The 22,048-nt window shown below is 35.3% G+C and overlaps 1 long non-coding RNA gene across 1 annotated transcript; it reads right to left on the bottom strand.

The window, feature by feature from the left end:
* Nucleotides 1-516: 516 nt before the first annotated feature.
* Nucleotides 517-21,565, bottom strand: LOC122113933. Its single transcript, XR_006148488.1, has 3 exons — nucleotides 21,555-21,565; nucleotides 15,309-15,314; nucleotides 517-607 (listed from the first exon to the last, which is right to left on the bottom strand). It is a non-coding gene; the product is annotated as an uncharacterized LOC122113933 (long non-coding RNA).
* Nucleotides 21,566-22,048: the final 483 nt, after the last annotated feature.

The raw sequence follows: 22,048 nt of genomic DNA, 5'->3' as shown, positions 1-22,048 counted from the left end.
TACATATCTTAGGGTTCATTTTCCTAACATCACCTGATCTGACCTTTTCTGCTTGAAAGTCCGGTAACACATGGAGGCTGAACAACACACTGCTGAATCACGAGTGGGTCAAGGAAGAGATTAGAAAGGAAATTCAAATGTTCATGCTATTCAACAAAAATGAGCACACAAATTACCAGCTCCTCTGGGACACAGGAAAGGCAGTACTCAGAGGCAAGTTTATAGCTCTGAGTTCCTACATCAACAAATTGGAGAGATCTGAAATCAAGAATTTAATGAGACATCTGATTTTTAATAAGATCTAGGTAAGCCCTGCTTAAAATCTATTTCTATTGATCTTCTTGGTGCTACAATTGGGAATAAGGGGCCGTTGGTAAGGAAATGCTAAGTGGGGCATTATCCTAGCAAGGAGAAGTCACTCCTGGGACAAAGTTTGTTCTGGCAGCAAGGGGACACCCAGTGGCAGTCAGAAGACACTATTCAGATAAGAAGAATAGTGTCACATCTTAATGGAGTCACATCTGTTTGGCCCTTCAAAATTAATCATAACCAGGAGGTCATAAGAAGTAGTTCATAAGCATGCTTATCTAATGCCCATGTCTGTCTACTTTGTGACTGGATAGGAACTTACACCCTTGCCTGTCACGCATGTGTTATAGTGGGTAGTAAAATGCTAGGGATGTCAAATGGAGGATAACTTAAAGTTAACAAAAATTCCACCCCCCAGTATCTGTTCAAAATCCTAATTGGCAGTGAATTTTGATCTAGCACTAGCCACATAAATTCATCTGTTCAGGAAAAGAGGTTTGTACCCTATAGGGCATGAACCTGAGATCATGTCCCTATTGAGGGATGTCTAAAAGCTCACAGAGGTAATTTAGACATTGTGAGGGACACTAACAATCAGGTACTCCAGTCAGACAGGATATTGCTTTTGCAAACCAGAGTGCTAAATAGGTTACACTACTGAAACCCAAGGAGAAATTTGTGAAGTTTTAAAAAGTTAAATGTTATATGTAATTCTTGGCTGTAGGTCTTTGAGAGTGAAATCCCTCTGCAGTCGCTGGCTTTCTAATGAGGACTCCCAATTCGATCTCTCCAAATGTAACTTCTCTGTTTTTCATATCAAGTTCCTATGAAACATTCTGACTTTCCCCTAGCCAGTCACCAGTTTCCTGCTGCCAGATGTCACAGTTGATATAATTTCCTCAAATCTCTAATGTTTCTGCAGTTGTTCTAGTCTTTTGAATGCAATTGAATTTACCTCACCTCTGTACATGCTTTATTTTTGCAAACTAGCCTAATGGTTTCTCTGTGATGTGATTTTCAGGTGTACATCTGATATCATATTCTTGTATTTCCTGAGTCTCCCTCTCTGCCTTCCTAAGTCAACAGCAATACATGGGGTGGACTGGACCGCTGTCAGTTTTTTTTTTAATTTGGTATTTACTTATTTTAAAATTTTGGATGTGCTGTGTTTCCTGAAATTACAGTCATGTGTGAACTGACTTAGTGACTTCTATTTTTCTTTTTATGAGAGGGGGTGTTCAGAGTTAAACAAGGGTCATTACTCTTCTCCCTGAAAGTACTATTCGTAAAAGTCTGCACACCTCAATTTTAAGTATTGTTGTTTTTTTTTTATCTGACACTCCAATATACTAGTACAGTTTTAAGTTAAGTATATTTTCCCCCACTTACCATGTGAATTAATACTTCAAATTTCTATTTCATACTGTTCTCATTCAATTGATGATATCCTGTGCTTCTCAGCAGCCATACTGACTATTAAAGAAGCATCAATATTCTATAATCATTTTCCTATTTAAAACTTTACCATATCCATTAATTATAATTAGAAAAATATTCCAGGTTTAAAAAATTCTGTCTATTCTTAGTACTTATGGCCTGAGTCTCTCAGTTGCTGTGTTTGGCCAGACCGACGTCTTTCATTAACCCCTCACCCCTCTTTTTTGCAGTGTGTTCTCATTTCTCCATGTATTTCAAGGTTAATTCAGGGGTCATTTGTTTCATACTGACCTGCAATGAAAACTCTGCCCTTAATCTACTGGAACAGAACTTCTTTCTATCAGTTAATTGTCATTTGCTGTGTGCCAAGCCTTGTACCAATAGCTTCTCATATGTTATCTCAACAAACTGGCACACATTTTCAGGAAGTAAAAGTTCACACTGGAAGTTTAAATAAAAGGACACGACACTCAAATTAGACCCAAGCCTGATTCTAAAATCCAAGCTTTTAACCAAGTTCTTTAATTTTTCTAGAGTGTACACATTTTCAGATTTATCATGATTTTATCTAAATTTAATTAATCATAATGTTTTACCACAAGGAAAGTCAGAAGACTGAAATAAGCCATGTTATTAAAAAGTTTATTTTTTTCTTCTGGACAGATTTTTTTTATTCTAAAACTTCTAATAAAATACCAAAAAGATAATAATTATTTTAAAAGGAGATAAATAGCCAAGCTTTGGTGATTCATGCCTATAATCCTAGCTACTCAGGAGGCTGAGATCTGAGCATGGTGGTTTGAAGACAGCCCAGGCAGAGAACTCTGTGAGATTATCCGGTTTTAATCTCAAAAAAGGTGGACCTCCTGCTCAAGTGGTAGAGCACTAGCCTTGAGTAAAAGGAGCTCAGGGACAGCACCCAGTCCCAGAGTTCAAGCCCCAGTACTGGCAAAAAAGAAGAGAGACCTAAATATCCCATTTGGTTTAACTTTATGAAAGAAAAAGGAAGTGAATTTCCTACCTTATTTTATAATGATATTTTTGCATCAATATATGAATGCAATAAAGTTTTTAAGCTTTAATTTTAGCAATAAGGACACTTATAGCTGGTGTTCTGATGACTCAGATGTCACTCAAGTCCCATTGACTGGTGACAATAAGTTCTTGGCTATATCCTTTATATGTGAATATTGGCCTAGTGAAACCAAACACGGATAAAAGGATCACATATAAGCATACAGAAATCAAGTCTTTGTATTAAATTTTGAATCACTATGGGTCTTCGGTGTAAATACTGTCTACATGGTACTGTTGATTTTCAACCAATGTAGCTACCTGAAAGAGTATTTTTTCATTAAATGGGTACAAAAGTAAATATTTGATAGATTAAAAATAAATATTACTTTTAGTTTAGAAATTAAATCAGTCAGATAATACTGAGACAGTTTAGTTCATTTATCTCTCATAAAATTTATATTGGATCAAAAATAAACATTTACACTCTTAAAAAGGGATTTTACATATTCTCTGAAAAAATAATTTTTTCAGGTAAGTAGACATCATGCATTAATGTATTGGCTCATCAATAGCATTTAAAAATCTAAATTATTAATTTTACTTTTATCAGAAATGAATAAGAAAAGACCTACATTTTAAGATTAGTAGATATCACACAAATTTCATATCTTTGTTTTAAATAGTTGGCTAAGAAGGCTTTCATTTGATCAACCCGGATGCTCCTCAGTAGATGAATGGATCAAGAAAATGTGGTATATATACACAATGGAATTCTATGCTTCCATAAGAAAGAATGACATTGCCCCATTTGTTAGGAAATGGAAAGACTTGGAAAAAATTGTATTAAGGGAAGTAAGCCAGGCCCAAAGGAAAACATAGGTCCCATGATTTCCCTTATTTGCAATAATTAGTATATATCTGAGACAAGCAGAAATGGTCAGATAAGTTGATCTTAGGCAAAATGAACCCCAAGATAAGGACTCAAATGGTTTTTCTTTCTTGCTATTATTTCTAACATATTTATATGATATTTCTTTGTTGCTTTGTACATCCCTCCCGCATGGTATAATCCTTGTTTTCACTGTAATTGATGTTGGTATAATTTGTTGAGGGGAAGGGGAAAAAACCAATTGTTTAAATAGGGATATAGGTGGACCCATTCCAACAATGAGATATACAAGATGTTATGTTGAAAAATGAACTTTACAACTTTGGCATGGAGGGGGGACAGGAGGAGAGGTGGGAAAGGATGGTAAGGGGAAACAAAGGAAGAGACAACAATGCTTGATAAGAAATGTACTCATTACCTTACTCGTGTAATTGTAACCCCTCTGTATGGTATTTTCACAATTTAAAAAACAATAAAATTGAGAGGAAAAAGAATTTTTAAAAAAGAAGGCTTTCATTGTGAAATTTTGCACACCATCAACTCAACCCTTCTACCACTGCTTCTTATTCTATTCCATTTCTTAAAAATAAATTCCAAAAGATCTTACTGTTCTGTTTTTAAACATGAAAATAATCTACTTTGACCATATATATATATATAATATATACATACTATGCTATTTATAGACATAAAAGTGCATATACACATATATGTGTGATTCTTATTCATTATTCCCTACTCCTGCCCCTGCTAATATCTTTCCATTAAACAGAGTTTATTTTAAATCTTAGCTTCTATAAAACTTATCCATACAGATTTTTTTGTTTTGCTATTGTAGCAAAATCTCTGTAAAATATTACAAAATTTATAGTGTGTTTTGTGATTTCTTTTAAATACATGTAAGTAGAGGCTGTTCCCAGGAGAATAGCAGTATGCATAGACACTCAAACATTTCTGGTCAGATATTAGTTATGAGAGTCATATCATGTGGAAAATTAAGAATAGAAACTAAATTAGTAACAATAGCATTTTTTTTTCAGGATCCATCAGTACCAATAGAAAACAATGCTTTTAATTCCTTTAAATTTTGACTAGTTTTCTTGTAACAGTAAAGTTAATTTATGATGCGTGAGTCTCTACAATAGAAAAGAACAAATAAATGCTACACACAGGATGATTCCACACTTATAAAAATAAGAATGTAACTCATTAAATTTGCCTTCTGCTATTTAAGTCTACATTGAAACCAAAGGCTCCTGACATCAACAATATTTACTCAGCCTTTGGTCCATGTTTAAGAAGCTTGTGCCTAATCAAGGACAAGTATGCTCGCTTGACAAATATTTGTCATGAACAGCAACTTGTGTGGATAAAGTCAAAATAAAAAGATAAGTTGGCTTAGTGGTATTAACTGATAGCACATGTGTTTTATGATGAGCTTTGTGAAGTTTCTTGAAAAGTCCTGTTTCCATATAATGCTTGCTACAGTACATATTTAATTCACATTAGGTAAATCAATAAAGTTAAAGACAGGCTTTAGAACTGTCACTTTCATCATTGATAGAAAGCTAGACAATAGGCCTAATCAAGTACACACAGTTAGCATTACTGGACTATTCTGTTTGCCAAAAGTCACCTTACAGAAAAACCTCAGGGACATTGTCTGTGTCCTTCACTATTAAATTTCATTGATTGTGAACTTCATATTGAATTTCATTGATTGCTTTTCATAGTGTAGTTAAGGTTTTTTTCCTGTAAAGTAGAAATCATTAGTTATTGGATAGGTCATTAAAAGGAACACATATACATCAAATAGAACTATTTATGTTAGACTGTTACCAGATCTGTGTCACTGGGTTTTGGGCCAGAAGGTTATTGGTCTAGTTGGAGAAAAGACTCAAGGATGTACACAAAGGAGATAACAGTAGGTGAGGTTTTATTAACCCAAAACCAAGGAAAGTGGCTGTTCTGTTGTCCCAAGGCCTCAAGTTTGGCTGGATCTACAGACATGAAAGTGTCCATTTCTGGAAAACTGGGTTTTACATCATTAAGTACAGGACACTGAGTTATGTGTCATTAACTCCTTCAATACATCAGATGGGGGAGGTGAGGTTAGACAAGGGCCATTCTAGCCATTTTCTGATGGCTAGGAGAGCTGTGGTTCAGCGAGATCTTATATATCATGAGTCTTTCCCTAATGTCACTGGGCCAGCATGTATTTCCTTTTTTGATCAACATTTAAGCCATCATTCTCAGCCATCAGTTTTCCTAACACCCTCCCTAACTCCTACGTCAAACCCAATTTATTACCTTTGATTTTAAACACAAGAAGTTATGCATTCTGAATATGATTGCTAGGGAAGATTGAATTCTATAAATTCACACATCCTGCCATGTTATTCTGATTGCCACTGATATTCAGATTATTGCAAAATGCTAAATGGGACCTATAGTTTGACATGACTATATTACAAGCATCAGGCATATCCCAAGTATTATTTTTACTAGTTCTTATCCTTCTATGATCTATTCATTTTAAGTAAATTACATGCATAATAACTCATTGTTTGGAGCAGAATCTTTTTTCACAGGTAAAGAAGAATTGGACATGCAAATGTGCAATGCAGAATAAATTAGTTAATTCTAAAATGATGCACAAATATGTCTGAGCTGGACTTTAGTGTGTGTCATATATATATATATATATATATATATATTAACCATAGATACTTGTTTTTTGCTTAGTCATAGCTTTTCTATATGTAAAATATTGATAACATTGTCACTGTCATAGAGAAGACAGTAGAGTAATAATCTTTCAGAGATCTAATATGACTATATTTTTTACCAATTTAAACAGAGCAGCAAGGATAACAAAACCCAACACAGCTGTATCAAAGCAAAGCAAAGTAGACCAGTTGTAAGCAAGGATGCAAAAAGTACACAAAACGGATACCCTAAGGAAAAATGAGCCTGGTAAGACAGTGTATATACTGCATTTAACTACTGAGGAAAGGCTGACTTAAAAATAGGCATTTTTTCTATAAAAAAGTCTAATGTTCACACAATAAAAATAAAAAAATCTAATGTTCAATGTGAGGATTGACTTCTTCAAGTGATATGTTTTTGTCAGTGAAAAGAGATATACTACCTCTGTGGAAACCGATTGATTTGATCACATGCCACAGATCCCTGTAACTGGAAGAGCTAGGCTTCCAAATAAGAAGAGATCATTCTTGAGGATGGCGAGTGAGGTCTTGAGCAGATAGTTATATAGCACATGTGTTCCATGTGGAAAGGACACTAATGTCAGCCTCTTGGCCAACAGAGTCATCTTCCATATCAAAAAGATGATACAATTATTCCATTCTAGCATTTACACAACATTCAGCTCAAGAATCCTTTAAAGACATCTTCCTCTGAGGTCTAGCCATTCTCAAATGTATAAGATAGGATATAATATCAATGCAAGAAGATTTCTGTTGACATTTTTAGGTTTAAATTATTGATATGTACATATATATATATATGTATTATATATTATATATTTACTTTCATCAGACTTTCCATAAGTTAAGTTAAATTATGTCAGGTATTGGTGTGCTATATGGAAAAGCAGATTCATTATCCATCAGTCAAAAATCTAAAGTTCAAAATGCTCCAAAATACAAAAGTTTGGTGTTACTGACATGTTACCATGTGTAAAAAATTTCACACTTGACTGAGTGTGACAGGTTACAATCAAAACAATGGCATAGGGTATGTGCCAGTGACTTTTCCTAGCTACTCAGTGGGATGATCAGAAGAATTGCAGTTTGAAGTCAGCTCATTGGAAAAGTCTGTGAGAGTCCATCTCTATTATAACAACAAAAAGCAGAGCTGGAAGCATGGCTCAAGTGTTAGAGTGCCATTTGAGAAAGCAAGCTGAGTAAGTATGAGGCCTAGAGTTCAAACCCTGGAACTGAAAAAAATAGGCACAATAAAAATATTGTGATTTTGGCTTCATGCTGCATGAAAAGGTAGTTACAAAACATAAATTTCATGTTTAGATATGGGCCCCCAACCCCATGATATTTCATTATATATGTGAAAATACTTCAAAATTGTAAAAAATGTCCTTGAAATTCAAAGCATTTCAAGTCTTAGCATTTCAAAAGAGGGGTTGCTAACCTGTATTTATATTTTATCAAAACAGCAATAAATTAATACATGTAATGTTTGCCTTATTTTAACATGGTTCAAATGACTAGCAATGAGTAATTATGTCTACTCCAGAGAGTGCCTTTATTTGGCAAACCACTCTAAGGAGTGGCAGCAATTATTTTTAAGCTTAAGCTATGCTTGCAGAACTATGATAACTACCAAACTGAACACTAACTAGAAAACACTAAATCTTAGGCAAGATTCTTTCTACCAAGAAGTAAACCAGCTTGTCATAATACTCACAGGCAGCAGAATTATGAGCTCAACTGTCATACTATTTTGACCTTTCTGTGGCATATTGCAATAATTCAGTGCTAAGCAGGACCAAAATGAAGGCCTTTTGAAATTAAATGATGAGGCGGGATGTACAGGTAGAATAGGTGGTATTTATATATTAATAAAAGCAAGTGGGAGTAGAAACATTTGGAGAAGCATCAGAGTATGTAGTGCTAGAGCCAAAAGGAGTTGTTCACACTTATAATCCCAGCCACTTGGAGGAAGAGGTAAGAGGATTGCAGTTAGACCCCAATCTGAGCAAAAAAATTAGAAATCTCATTTCAATAAATAAAACAGGCTGTAGTGTTTTTCATTTACAGTCTCAGCTATGTGGGGAAACACATAAGAGTATAAGAATGAGGCAGGACTTGGAAGAACACATAATCATCATCTGAAAAATAATTAAAGCAGAGAGGGCTGGAGGCCTGGCACTGAACTAAAAAGTTTGTCTGGAAAGCACTAAGTCCTGAGTTTAAACCCCAGAACCATCAACAACAGATAGATAGATAGATAGATAGATAGATACATAGATAGATACATAGATAGAAGATTCAGAGGTATAACTAAAGCTGGGTGCATGTAGATTAATTGGTAATGACAGATTGTATAGGAAAGAAGGAATCCAGGGGTTTGGCAAAGGTTGTTAGAGATTAGAATGCATGCAGATGGTCCTCAACCTGTAATAGTTCAGTTTAAGATTCTTTGACTTTGATCTATTGTAAAAGTGTACCCATGATACTCTATCTTTTCCATTTTCTTTAGTACCTACCAAAAACCTCAATAATTTATAAAAGTCATTCACTACTTAAGTCTAAATAGCTTTTGTAGTAGATTATTTGCCCAATTGTATTCCTAATGCAAGTGTTCCCAGTACCTTTCGGGTAAGGTTTTTTTAGATTTAGCACACTTTTGTCTTAGAATCGGCACATGGCTAGATAGAGACTTTGACTCCTGGTCTAACACTCAGTTTTGTGTCTCTGTGCATTAGTGAATAACATCATGACACAATAAATTTATGTTTTTTTTTTCCTTTAGGACAAGATATGAGAAGTAACAGTAAAACACATAGGAGATTGTGGTGCAAAGATGCAGTCCTGGGACCCAGCCCAGCTTGAGGAGACTGTGGGCCACAGCACTCACTGCCAGCCTGACTGAACACAAGCTTCAGCTCCCTCTTCTTCACAGACATCCTGCTCTGGAAGATTGTCCTTGGAAAAGCTCAGCATTCATTTAGTTGCTAATACAGAAGTCAGGGGCCATGCTCCATTTCTCAGGGAGACACACAGTCCATTGAATCCATCAGCAAAACATGTCAGCTCATTTTTGTGTTTCTCTTTCTACACCTTAGAAATTCATACTTTTACTTAGACCAACACAATTTGGAAAAAGCCAGATTTATACTTTTTGCTTACACCAACATGATTTAGGATGAATCAAATAATATTTGACTATTTTATCTATACAAAAACAGTTTCACATGATTCAAAATACACTTTAGTACTCTACATAGAAGTCTCAGATCCCCTAGAATTGTGTGCTGCCTAAAGTCAGGGTGCATTCTGGGAAACCTCTTGTTAGACTCTCAGTATTTGTGTGATCTACAGAGTGTATTTACTCAAACCTACATGATATAGCTGGGTCACTTTTGTGTACCAACTTTCTATGCAACCAAGATTAACAGTGAATAGGAGGCCTGCGACTCTTGTCAGTGTAACAAAGCAAGTAGGAGTAAGCAATAAATAATGAAATGATAAGATAGTAACTGCTTAAACTAGTATATTATTTGGACTATGCATAATTGCATGAGTTACTGTTGAATGACCAACACGCATCACCACAGCAGGTAAGCAGTGCATCATGTCAGAATGTTATCATGGCCATGATGTCACCATACATTAGGATACTTTTTGGCAGTACTAAAGTTTGAATTGAGGGCTCTGTATTTGCTTGGCAAGGGCTCTGCCACCTGAAACCCACTCCAGCACAGAGCTGACCTTGTGCGATTCTCCTACTTCCACCTCATGAGTATTCAAGATGGACAGCACTACATCCAGCTTATTTTTTCAGATAAAAATCACAGAATCTTATTTTGTATAGGCTTACCTAGAATTAGGATCATCTCACACCTACTTTCCATGTAGCTGTGATTACAGGCATGTTCCTCCATACTAGGCAGCTCCATTATAGTATTATTGGATCACAGCCATATATATAGTCTGTCCTTGACCAAAATGTCATGATGTGGCTCACAATTGAACTATCCATGTTATTTGTGGTAACATGAAGCTATTTATTGCAGAAAACTCATGAGTTTGATATGTAAAGCCTCACTTTTTCCTACAAAATAAGGATTCACAGATAGAGTATAAAAGATTGGTGTGATTGTACCATAATTATCAGTGATTTGGGCTCCTTCATCCTGATTAACCAGCCTCAAAGTACAGGTATATCTTCTATGTCACTATTTGTCCCAAGGTGGCTTCCAGAACTCCTTTTCTCATATCTGTTCTTCAGGCTGCAGAAAAACTTGATGGGTAAGTCCTGCTACATCTAGTTGAAACATCTTCTGTACAGATTTCCCAGAAGTCCTATATAATACAACTTACATTTTATTAGCTAGTAAATAGAGACAACATGTTCACACAAGGAAGGTTGAGAAATATAGGATTTTTAACTAAGTTAATTTTGAAGAGAGTAGTTACTATGGAGACAAGCATATTCCTTATTATCATTCTTTCTAGAGTAACAAGAATGACCTTTTTCTTTGTGTTCTTAATTACCCTTGATAATTTATTCTGGTTTATTAGTTTTTCTCATTGTTCCCGTCTGCTCCACTACTCCTTTCTGGAATATAGTCTTTCACTAAGTTATTCTGTCTTTTCAGGCTTCCCTGAGACTTGCCAGTTCTTACACTTTTCCTTTTGATGGCCTTGGAAGATGCGGGGAGTACTGATGTGGCAGTCCCAAAATGTTCTTGCACTTGGACTTGTTTGGAGTCTTGTGTTTGGGCTAGGAAGATGACAGAAGAAAGTACAATTCTCAACATATCACATCCAAGTCTCCACATTAACATCAATGGTAACTTTGCTCCCCTGATGAAGGTAAAGCTGGTGGGCTTCTTTCCTGGGAAGTTATTTCTCCAATGTTGGACTGTATTTTGGGAGAGCAAATCACTAAGTGTCCTAAAGGATGTGTTAGCTTTTTGAAGGGAAGCACCCACCTAAATTATTTGAAACAGAAATAGAAATTTGGGAAGTTGTCTCTATTTCATTTATTTATTTATACTGATAAGCACCCACGTATATTATTTCATACTTTGGATGGTCACTCCATACTACTATATTTGTTTTGTCACTCAAGTGTTTTCAATTTTGGCTACTGGAAAATCTATCACTAAGATCTCAATATCTCATCTTTTGCATAGGCTGGTTTAGAAATGCGATCTTCCCCATCTTGACTTGCCAGGGAGTGTAACTATAGGCATCTCCTGTGTCCATTTTACCTTTACTTATTAATTTGCTTATTAGCATTCCCTTCCTTTCTGGCACTACAAAATAGCCTTGTCTCATCTGCTGTCATCTTTACCTCAGCCCTAGGAATAGCTGCTGTTTCCCCAAGGAATTCCCAGTCCTTTACTTCACCCAGGGATGGGAACTCCAGGAAAGGGCTTCCAGAGGCTCATGATAACTGGGATATATTTGTTTCTTGGCCTCTTAAGAATCCTAGGTACCCCTGTACAAACTCAGAAATACATATTTTTATACTAAAACTATAGAAATACACACATTTACCCTGTGTCTTACATATACTTTTACCTGATTTGGGGCGGAAAGGAATAACAAAATGGTGAAATAAGGACACAGGGTGACCCAATGCAGTATTGATACTCACAAGACACTATGTTGGAAATTAACTTTACAATGTCGAAGTGAGGGGAGTGGAAGAGGAAAGGGATAGTGGGAGAAAAGCAGAGTGGGTAACGATGTTCAACAAGAAATATACTCATTACCTTACTTATGTAACTGTGACCGCTCTATATAGCTCCATTACAAACAAATAAACAACAACAACAATAATATTAATAATAAATACACACCATTCATACTTGGTAGACACACACAGCTGTATTTAAAATTATTAAACCTAACAAATTCACATTGAGGTCACTATTTTCTCATCACTTGTTCTAGCCTTCCCCCTTCCTTGTTTCTACAATATTATCTTCTAAACATATAATTTAAAAAGTTAGTGGGGTACTGGTAGCTCATATCTGTAATAGCTACTGAGGAGGCTGAGATCTGAGGATCATGGTTCAAAGCCAGACCAGGTAGCAACATCCTTAAGACTGTTAGCTCCAGTGAACCACCAGAAAACTGAAAGGGGCACTGTGGCTCAAAGAGATAGTGCTAGCCTTTAGCAAAAGAGCTCAGGGACAGCACTCAGGCCCCATGAATGACAAACAGAAAAAGAAAAAAAGAAAAGATTTGTACTTAATTTTACCTATAAGCTTTCTTGCCTTAGGATAAATCTGAACTTATAATTTTGAGTTGCAAGTCCTGAATGACATCCAGGATGAACTCAATTCACTGTTATTGTCTTAGAAATTAAGGACAGTACATGGAACAGTGATGAGAATATCTGGAGCTACTTCTCTGTTTATGCATGCAGTGAATAACATTCCTAAAATAGAATAAAATGGTCTTCACTTGCTTGAATTGCCCATCCGAAAGTCAAATATCTTGTTAATAGTTGATTAATTAATGACAATATTCAATCAGTTATTAACTGCATTATATTATGTTGAAGTAAAAATAAAAGTATACCAAATTTGGAGTACTATTTCTCAAATATTTGTGACAAATTCTTCATTATTATTATTATTGTTTTGAAGTAGTTATAAAATGGAATTGCCATTTATCAAAACAGTTTATGAATACAATATATGTTGATCAATGTCAGGCCTTTCAACATTTTCACCTATCCCTCCCTCTCTCTTAATTTTATAGGAATATACAGAAGATTCTTGACTACATTCTCTCCCTTCTCTTTACTCTTTCATCAAGTTTTCTGTACATAAAAAATAACAAATTTCAGGAAAGAAACACTAAGTTGTGGTATGCAGTATATGTGCATGTGTGTGTGTGTGCTTATGTTGTTGTGCACTCTCAGAAAGTTCTATTGTTTTCTTCTTTTATTTTTTTCTTCCAGTAATAAGGCTTGAACATGGCCTGGGTACTGTCTCTTGGCTATTTTGCTCCAGACTAGCATTCTATCACTTGAGATACAACTCTACTTTCAGGTTTGTGTTGGTTAATTGGAGATAAGAGACTCGGACATTCCTGCCTGGAATGGCTTTGAACTGAAATCCTTAGATTTCCACCATTTAATAGCTAGGATTACAGATGTGAGTGGCTGGTGCCCATCTTGTTTGCGGTTCTTGACACTTGAATTTGTAATAGACTCATTGAGAGATTGTTATTCATAAGTGACGTTTAACATGCTGTTAGTTCTCTAATTAGTCTTAATTGAAGGCAGACGTTTCAAATTCATAATCATACTCTTAGGAAAAAGAAGGAAGTTTTGGAGATAATTTCCACAGTAGATGAGAAAATAAATACTTCCACCTGGAGGAAAACAAGGCCTGGATTTCCAGTTGTGACTTTGGTTGCACCCAGATCTGAAATACATTTCTTCATGTTTGTTGTAAATTTGAGCCCAGTTTCATTTTATTTATACTCTGGGCTCTGGGGATGAAATCTAAGGCCTGTGCATGCTAAACAGGAATTGTACCCAGAAAGCTACACCAGAAAGCCTTAAACATGGCTTTAAAATGGGCTTTGTAACTGCATTGAACTCAATGAACTATTTCATTGTTAGATCTCTTCATGTCTCAATCATCTTCATTTTCCTAAGAAACGATGATAGCATTTTCTCAATACTAGAAAACAAAACAAAACATCATTTTAGCACTGAAATGACAGGGTTAGGTTTTTCAAGAAGGCATGACTATCTGAAGGATTTTAAAAATCTTATTACTCACTTGGGTAAGTTAAGTGCCTCAAGTCCCAAAAGTCTGTATCACATTTGATCTAATGCTCATTGATTCTTCTGCCACAGGGTGAACTGACTATTCTTGGTGGCTAGAATCATTTGCTTCTTCTGCCCTCAATTGGGCCTTGGACCATCCAACTTGTGATCCATCATCACTCATTGTCTGATTGGCATTGAAGTACTTTTGCTGTGTTAGAATTGCAGCCTCATTCAAATTTCAGTCATAGCTCACAAAAATATTGGTCAATAAATATATGCTTTTCTCATGTAGGGAAAAGCACTGAGTGAGCATTTTCCCTTTAAACAACTAGTATATGTGTGTGAACTACTATGTGTTTGCATATGGCTTCACCACTTATTTTCACCTCCTTATTTTTTTTAAATTGGTATGGTTACTGGCAATTGAACTCAGGATCCAGTGTTATACCTCAGAATTTTTGGTTAAAGCTGATGGCTCTATCTACCACTTGAATGACAGTTCCACTTCTAAATTTTTTTGGTGGCTAATTGGAGATAAGAGTTTTACAGACTTTCTTGCCCAGACTGGATTTGAAGCTCAATCCTTGAATCTCAACCTGACAAATACCTTAGCACCCACTATGCTTGCTTGCTCAGCTGGTGCTCTATCATTCATGCTATGAATTCAGCCCAATGTCCTCTAGTTAGTCAGAGACAGAATATCAAGTACTTTTCTTCTGGGACTGGCTTTAAATGTAATCTTCCAGATCTCAGCTTCCAGAGGAGGTAGAATTATAGCCATAAACTACTGATATTCTGCAAAATCTGTACCTTTTTTGTGTGTGGTTACAGGGTTTGAACTCAAGTCCTCAAGTTTTTCAAACAAGTAATCTGTTATGGCTGTGTTTAGTCATTACCTTGCAATATTTACCTTACTTTCATGCATAGTCCAAATTGCATCCCATGAGTCATGTTTTCCATTCACACTTATGATTCCCAGCTTTTGTTTATTTATTGCTGCAAATGTTATCATATCTTTTTGCTTCTAGTTGTGTTTAATCCTTTTGAGCCTTAGACTGAGGTTAATGAATTGGTAGTACCATGAAACATATTCTAGTATTGTTCAGTGATGTGTGAATGTGAAAATAGATTATGGAAGAGAAATGACACTAAGCTAAATTAAGTCTGCATGGATCGATTCACTTACTAGGCATGCTTATTGTTACTGTTAGATGAAAAATTAAGTGTGCACCTAATAGACTCAGTAATGCAGATAAATAATGAAATGTTTTAAAAATAAAAATGGAAAACTACATGATAAACAAAATATTGACCTGTGAAGTTCTTGCTGGGGATGCAATATGGGTATGTAAGTCACTGACAGATATCATTAAATCTCCAGCTAGAGCTCATCACGGGACATACCTGCACACTGAGTAATGGTGATAAGTCAGATTGCTTCTGCCTTTTCTTATGAAACTGCCAGATGAATTGAAAATCACTTAATGGGAACTTGGGAGTTACATGGATATTGCACTCAAAGAAAATCTATTGAGCCAAACTGACCTATTTCATGCTCATATTGTATAATTGGAAAGATACATGAGTGTGATTTGCTATGATAATAGTGTTTATGCAATCTCTTCATTAACTGCAAAGCTGTGTCCACACAGAAGCTGTGGTCATTAAACTTAATAAGGAATTCTCTGCACTCTATTTTTCTTCCATTTGTAGAGATAATTATTTCTAAAATTACATTATTCAAAATGCCATCATAATATAAGTAGACTATTTCATTTCCATTATCACACATAATCATGCAAATTAGAAAATTAAATGATATAGTTGTATTATTTTAAGGATTTTTTTAAAGATACATTAGTTGTGCAAAGGATATTTTATTTTGAGACTTCCATGCATGCATACCTGGATCAATCTTCTGCCTTCATCTCTCTCCCCCATTCCTCTCTCCTCTTCTCTTTTACTTTCATGTGCTCATGGCAAAACAATATGAGTTTAATGGTGATAATGACTTTATCTCTGTAACTTTAAACTAGTATATATTCTGGTTTGTGGTATATAACTTTTGTCAAAATATGTTTCAGCATGTTAAAAAATTAGTAATAAATCATGCACTTCAAATTTAAGCTTTAGGCTTCCTATATCAAAGACAAAAATTCTTTCCATATCATATGAAATGTTTATGATGGCTAAGCCAATGAAATCAATGGAGAGATTATGTATGAAATGTAGTTAGTATGCCAGGAAAAGATGAAAGGAAATACTACATGGCATAAAACTCCCATAGTTGAAAAAAACATGAGGTTCTCTTTTCATCATTCCCTACATTTTAATAAGAGCTAAAGTGCTTGCCTGCTTTATTGAAACAAGATCATGGGTTAAGAATCACCAAGATGGATCTACCCACTCTAATCCCCACCCAGCTTCACTTAGAAGTTTTAAACGTGAGACCCATTAAACATGAAAGGTCTGCAATAGTGGTTTGGGTATTGAAATATAAAATTACACAAACAACACTGATCACCTTAAAAATAGATCTCAAGAACAAGAACCAAGTCAACTGAAGAAAAAATATAAAGACATTAACATACTCTGTATGGTTAACATTTGGGAAAGGAATTATTTTAAATCTGTTTTTAGCTAGCAGTCATAATGATAAGTTGGGCTATTTCAAAGACATATTAGCCCCTGAGGGACAAAAAAGATAAAAGAATCATTGATTCTTTTTTTTAAAATTGATTTCTTAAAAAAATCCACAGTATTCTGGAAAGTCAGTGAGAAAGATTTAGCTGGGTAAATCTCTGGCTCTTCTTTGAATGATTAAATTTCAAAACTCTACTATTTACGTGACTGATGATTGGGGAACAAAAACTCGGACTCACTATCTGCAGGCAGATAAAATAACTATACTATAAGGGTGGATTTTGGTTTTTCATAGAAACATATCCATGAACTTGAGGGAGAGGTTTTAACAACTCAAATCTTAAAAGACGCTGTTTGGGGCTGGGAAGGTGGCTCAGTGGTAGAGTGCTTGCCTTGCATGCATGAGGCCCTTGGTTCGATTCCTCACCACATAAGCAAAAAGAAAAAAAGCTGGAAGTGGCACTGTGGCTCAAGTGGTAGAGTGCTAACCTTGAGCTGAAGAGCTGAGGGACAGCGCCCAGGTCCAGAGTTCAAGCCCCAGGACCGGACCCAAACAAAAACAAAAACAACAACAACAACAAAAAACACTTGGTAAAAAACACTTGGCAGGTTTGGAGAAAATATAGAAATCTGTCCCTAATTAGTAATGTTATGACAGAAACGAAACACATGGGTGACAATATAAATTATTAATGTGGCTCTTGTGGAAGAAATAATTCTTGATGAATCACAAATAGGCTTCTGTGTAGATAGTTACAAAGGTGGGGCTTAAGTGAAACACAGCTTCAAATAAGGGTGAAGTTCATTGTCAATCCATTCTCTCTGATTTCTGAGAAGACACATGAGTTTATAATCCATTAGAAGGAATCCACACTCTGAGGAATGATTTCACCTTTTAGGGAGGGGAGAGGAAAGAAACATGTCTCAGTATAAATGATGAACAATAATCATATCTGATAATTTTAAGAACTTCATAAGAACGTTAGATTTAAATATATGCCTAAAATACAGTGTGACTTTAATGATTCAAGGATTCATTTGCTTTGGTCACATAATTGTTTATGTTTAGTTGAGGGCAATCATATAAGGAAAGCTCACATGCTTTTCAACCAGAGTTACCCACTGTTGATATCTTAGTTAACTTATATATGCTACTACCATAGGACCTTGATATTAACATTATCCATTGACCTTGTTCAAATCTCATCAGTTTCACATGCATCTATACATATTTTTGTGTGTGCATATGCCATTTTTACAATTTTATCACATGTTGATTGGTGAACCCACCCATCACCCAATTCCATGACAAGGATCCCTTGTGCTGCTGTGCATAGGCCTTAGCCTCCTCCCATCTATCATCCCTCATCTCTTCATCAAGCTTATCATCATTTTTAGATGTTAGTTAGGTAGAATCTTGAAGTATGTAACCTTTTGGGATTGACTTCTATTTACTTAACAAAGCTCCTTGAGACCTATCCAGTTTTGTTCGCATAAAGTACACTTGGCCCTTCATTTCCTTGGGCACTGTCTGAGGTCTAACCCACTGTGGAAAAAAAATCCCAGAAAAATGCATCTTATTATTATTCCCTAAAAAATACAGCACAGATATTTATACAACATTTACATATTGTATTATTACTATAAGTCATCGAGAACAAAAAATATGGGAGGGTGATAAGAAGTTTTGAATAGATATTGTGTTATTTTATTTTATTTTTTGGGGGGTCTGGTTGTGGGGCCTGAACTCTGGGCCTGGGCCCTGTCCCTCAGCTCTTCAGCTCAAGGCTAGCGCTCTACCACTTGAGCCACAGGCCACTTCCAGCTTTTTTCTTTTTGCTTATGTGGTGCTGAGGAATCGAACCCAGGGTCTCAGGCATGCAAGGCAAGCGCTCTACCACTGAGCCACCTTTCCAGCCCCTATTGTGTTATTTTATATATTATTTGAGCACCCCAGATTTTGTTATCCACAGGGTGTCCTACTATGGTTTCCTCCTTTTCACTGCTGCATGGTATTTTATTGTATCAGTACACTCGTGTTTCTTTAGTTATTTCTTTGTTTTAGGACATCTGGGTAGTTCGTGTGGTTTAGCAAGTAAAATTGTTGAAAATATTCATATATTCTTATACATAAAATAAAATGTGACCATACATTTCTATTTCTCTGGGATAGCCAGAGGGAAATTGCTGACTCATAGGATAACTGTAAGAAACTATCAAACTATTTTTAGAATGAATATATTGTCTCATCTCCCTGCCTGTCAATGATGTGAATGCTACAGTTTTATTTTTCACATACAACTTTAACTTTGAGTAGTATCAGATTTTGTTTTTTATTTTAATAATCAGATATATGATAATGTTTGATTTGCATTTTCCAAATGTTAATGATGTTGACCATATTTTTCATATGCTCAAGTGCTAGAGAACTATCTCTTTAAGCCATTTTTCCATTTTGTAATTATTATTGTACTGTTGAGAATTGTTCATGTATTCTAGACACACATATTTTGTTGAAAACATGGGAGTTGCAAATGTTTTCTGACTATCCATAGTTTGTCTTTTCATTCTTTTAGAAGAAACTTTTATAGAAAAGAGACTAATTATTATAATATAATTCAATATGTTTTTCTTTTAGGATTGTGCTTTGGAAATCAAGTCTGAGAACTTATCACCAAGCTCTATGTCACATTACTTAATTTTTTTGTCATGTGTTTGTGTCTTATATTGAACTCTGTCATTTTTTGGGTTAAATTCACAAATCTCCACCAGGACTCCTTAAGTGTATAAAGATGTTTCTGGGAGAGGTAAAATTAAAACTAATCCCTAGGTTCTTGACTTCATTGCAGAAAAGAATTTCAGGATGAGTCAAGAATAAGAGAATTGGGGGGGGGGGGGGAGATAGCTGGGCGCCAGTAGCTCACACTTGTAATCCTAGCTACTCATGGGGCTGAGATCTGAGGATTATGGTTCAAAGCAACCCCAGGCAAGAAAGTCCATAAAACTCTTATCTCTAATTAACCACCAGAAAACCGGAAGTGGTACTGTGGCTCAAATAGTAGAGTGCTAGCCTTGAACTGAAGAGCTGAGGGACAGCGCCCAGGCCCAGAGTTCAAGACCCACAACCGAGAAAAAGAAAAAAGAAAAAAGAATAAGAGGATCACAAACTTTATTACCAAGCTAGCCAAGCACAGGATACAATACATTCAAGAAGAGTGTGAACTGGAAAGATGTGTTATGTTTATATCCTATGTAGGCATTTCTTTGAATATAGCCATGGCTTAACAGGGTCTTATTCTATAGTTTTACCATTCCATTCAACAGAATGTCTTAGTAATTGGCTATGCTCATATTCCTGCATGGAATCTTGTATTTTTGGAGCCATTAAGTCTGAGACTCCCAGAAGCAATCTTCTTATTGACACCTCAGATATTACCATATTTGAGGGTCTCACATGCTATTGCTTGGGAAACACTGATGTTTGTGAGCTACTTAAAACCGTTAAAGGGTGGTAGAAAAAGAAATCGAGTGAAGGTAATGTTTGTAGCATGTCTCTATAGCCTGGAACCTGAAAAACAGGCAAAAAAATGTGTTTAAATGTTTTAATAGCCATTATATATGTGTGATCATCAAAATAGCTTTCTTCTCCTATACTTTCTATAAAAACGTGCTTAAAAATGAGTGTTTTTCATTTTCCTTATGCCTGCTCGAGCACCATTTTCTTGAAAGGCTATCAGTTTTACACCCAATTGTGCAGATTTGTCAAAACTCAGTAATACTTCTATAGGTTTATTTCTCTATTCTCTATTTAATTCCACCTGTCAAAGTATCTACCTCTTTGTCAATGCAAGTGTCTTGATGACTTGTTAAGGAGCTGGAACAGAGATTGTTCCCATATTATTCTTTGTCAAATTGCTTTAACTATATGAGGTCAATATTCCATGTTTTCTCATATGTTTTTAAATAAATTTGTCTAATTATGCCGGTATTAAAACTCTAGGTCAATGTGCAAATTGTTGATACTTTTTACTTAGTTGAGAAATACTATGCATGGACATAGGTTTTCTCCATATCTTTTAGTCTTTTTAAATTTCTTTCATCTGAACTTTGTAAATTCAGTATACAGATTGTGTACATGTTTGTTAAATTTATGCCTATTGTAATTTTGTGAACAACCATAAATGGTAGTTTCTCCTCAGTTTTGATTCCCATATATTCATTGTAATTATATGGAAATGCAACAAAAATTAAAATTAACCTTTTTATTAAATAATTTCAGATTACAGAGTGCTAAAGACCATGAGATTCTATATATTTCATACCCAACTGTATTTACCTCCAATATGCCACATCAATACATCACAGATTTATAACCAAAGAAACCAAGCAAAATCCTTATTTAACCCTGATTTCCTTAATTTCATCCCAATGTTACTTCTATGCTCCAGACTATATGTAGTTATCATGTCTCACTAGAGACTTTGATAACAGTTTCTTAGACATTTTTGCTTCAATGATGTGACAATTCATGTTAATACTGGCCCTTAGTAATATAAATGATTGAAGTAATAAATAGCAAGTGAATAAAGAAGAAAATACACAGTACCCTACACAGAAGAAACACAAATAATTTATGTTGGTGCTTGCATTAATCATGTTCCTTATTTTATCTATATTGCAATGTTTTGATACTTAGATTCTTACTCCTGAAAAACTCTCCCCTCCCAGGGTTAGCTAATTCCCACAGAACTGACTGAGCAAACACTTCGTATATATAAAGCAACAAATCCAATATGTCCCCATTTCCTCCTTAATCTAACTCTTATATACCTATACCAAGCCAATTTTTTTTCTTATTTAAATCCTCTCAGGACCAGGCACTTGATTATTAGTGACCATACTTACAGCCAAAACTATAAAATGTAGTCAGTAATGCCAGTGTGCTTACCCTACCTTGCCGTACCCTTCCAATACCAATACTGGTATTGGTTCCAATATTAGTGTTTTTCTGCCTCCTCATGACCCTGCTCTTTCTCCTGCAGCCTACATGGTACGGTATATCTTCTTGTGGAAAATGTGAGGGATGGCCTCTTTTCAAAGAGTATGTCATTCTACATCTGATAAAGACAATCTGTAAACAATTAATAATAAGCTTTTAACACACACACACACACACACACACACACACACACACATACACCATAATGTGTTTTCAATACATATCTATGCATGTTTTATATGTGT

Source organism: Dipodomys spectabilis, unplaced genomic scaffold (genome assembly GCF_019054845.1).
Source record: "Dipodomys spectabilis isolate Male_0828 unplaced genomic scaffold, ASM1905484v1 ptg000099l, whole genome shotgun sequence".
Lineage (NCBI taxonomy): Eukaryota > Metazoa > Chordata > Mammalia > Rodentia > Heteromyidae > Dipodomys > Dipodomys spectabilis.
This window is presented reverse-complemented; position numbering and strand designations above follow the sequence as displayed.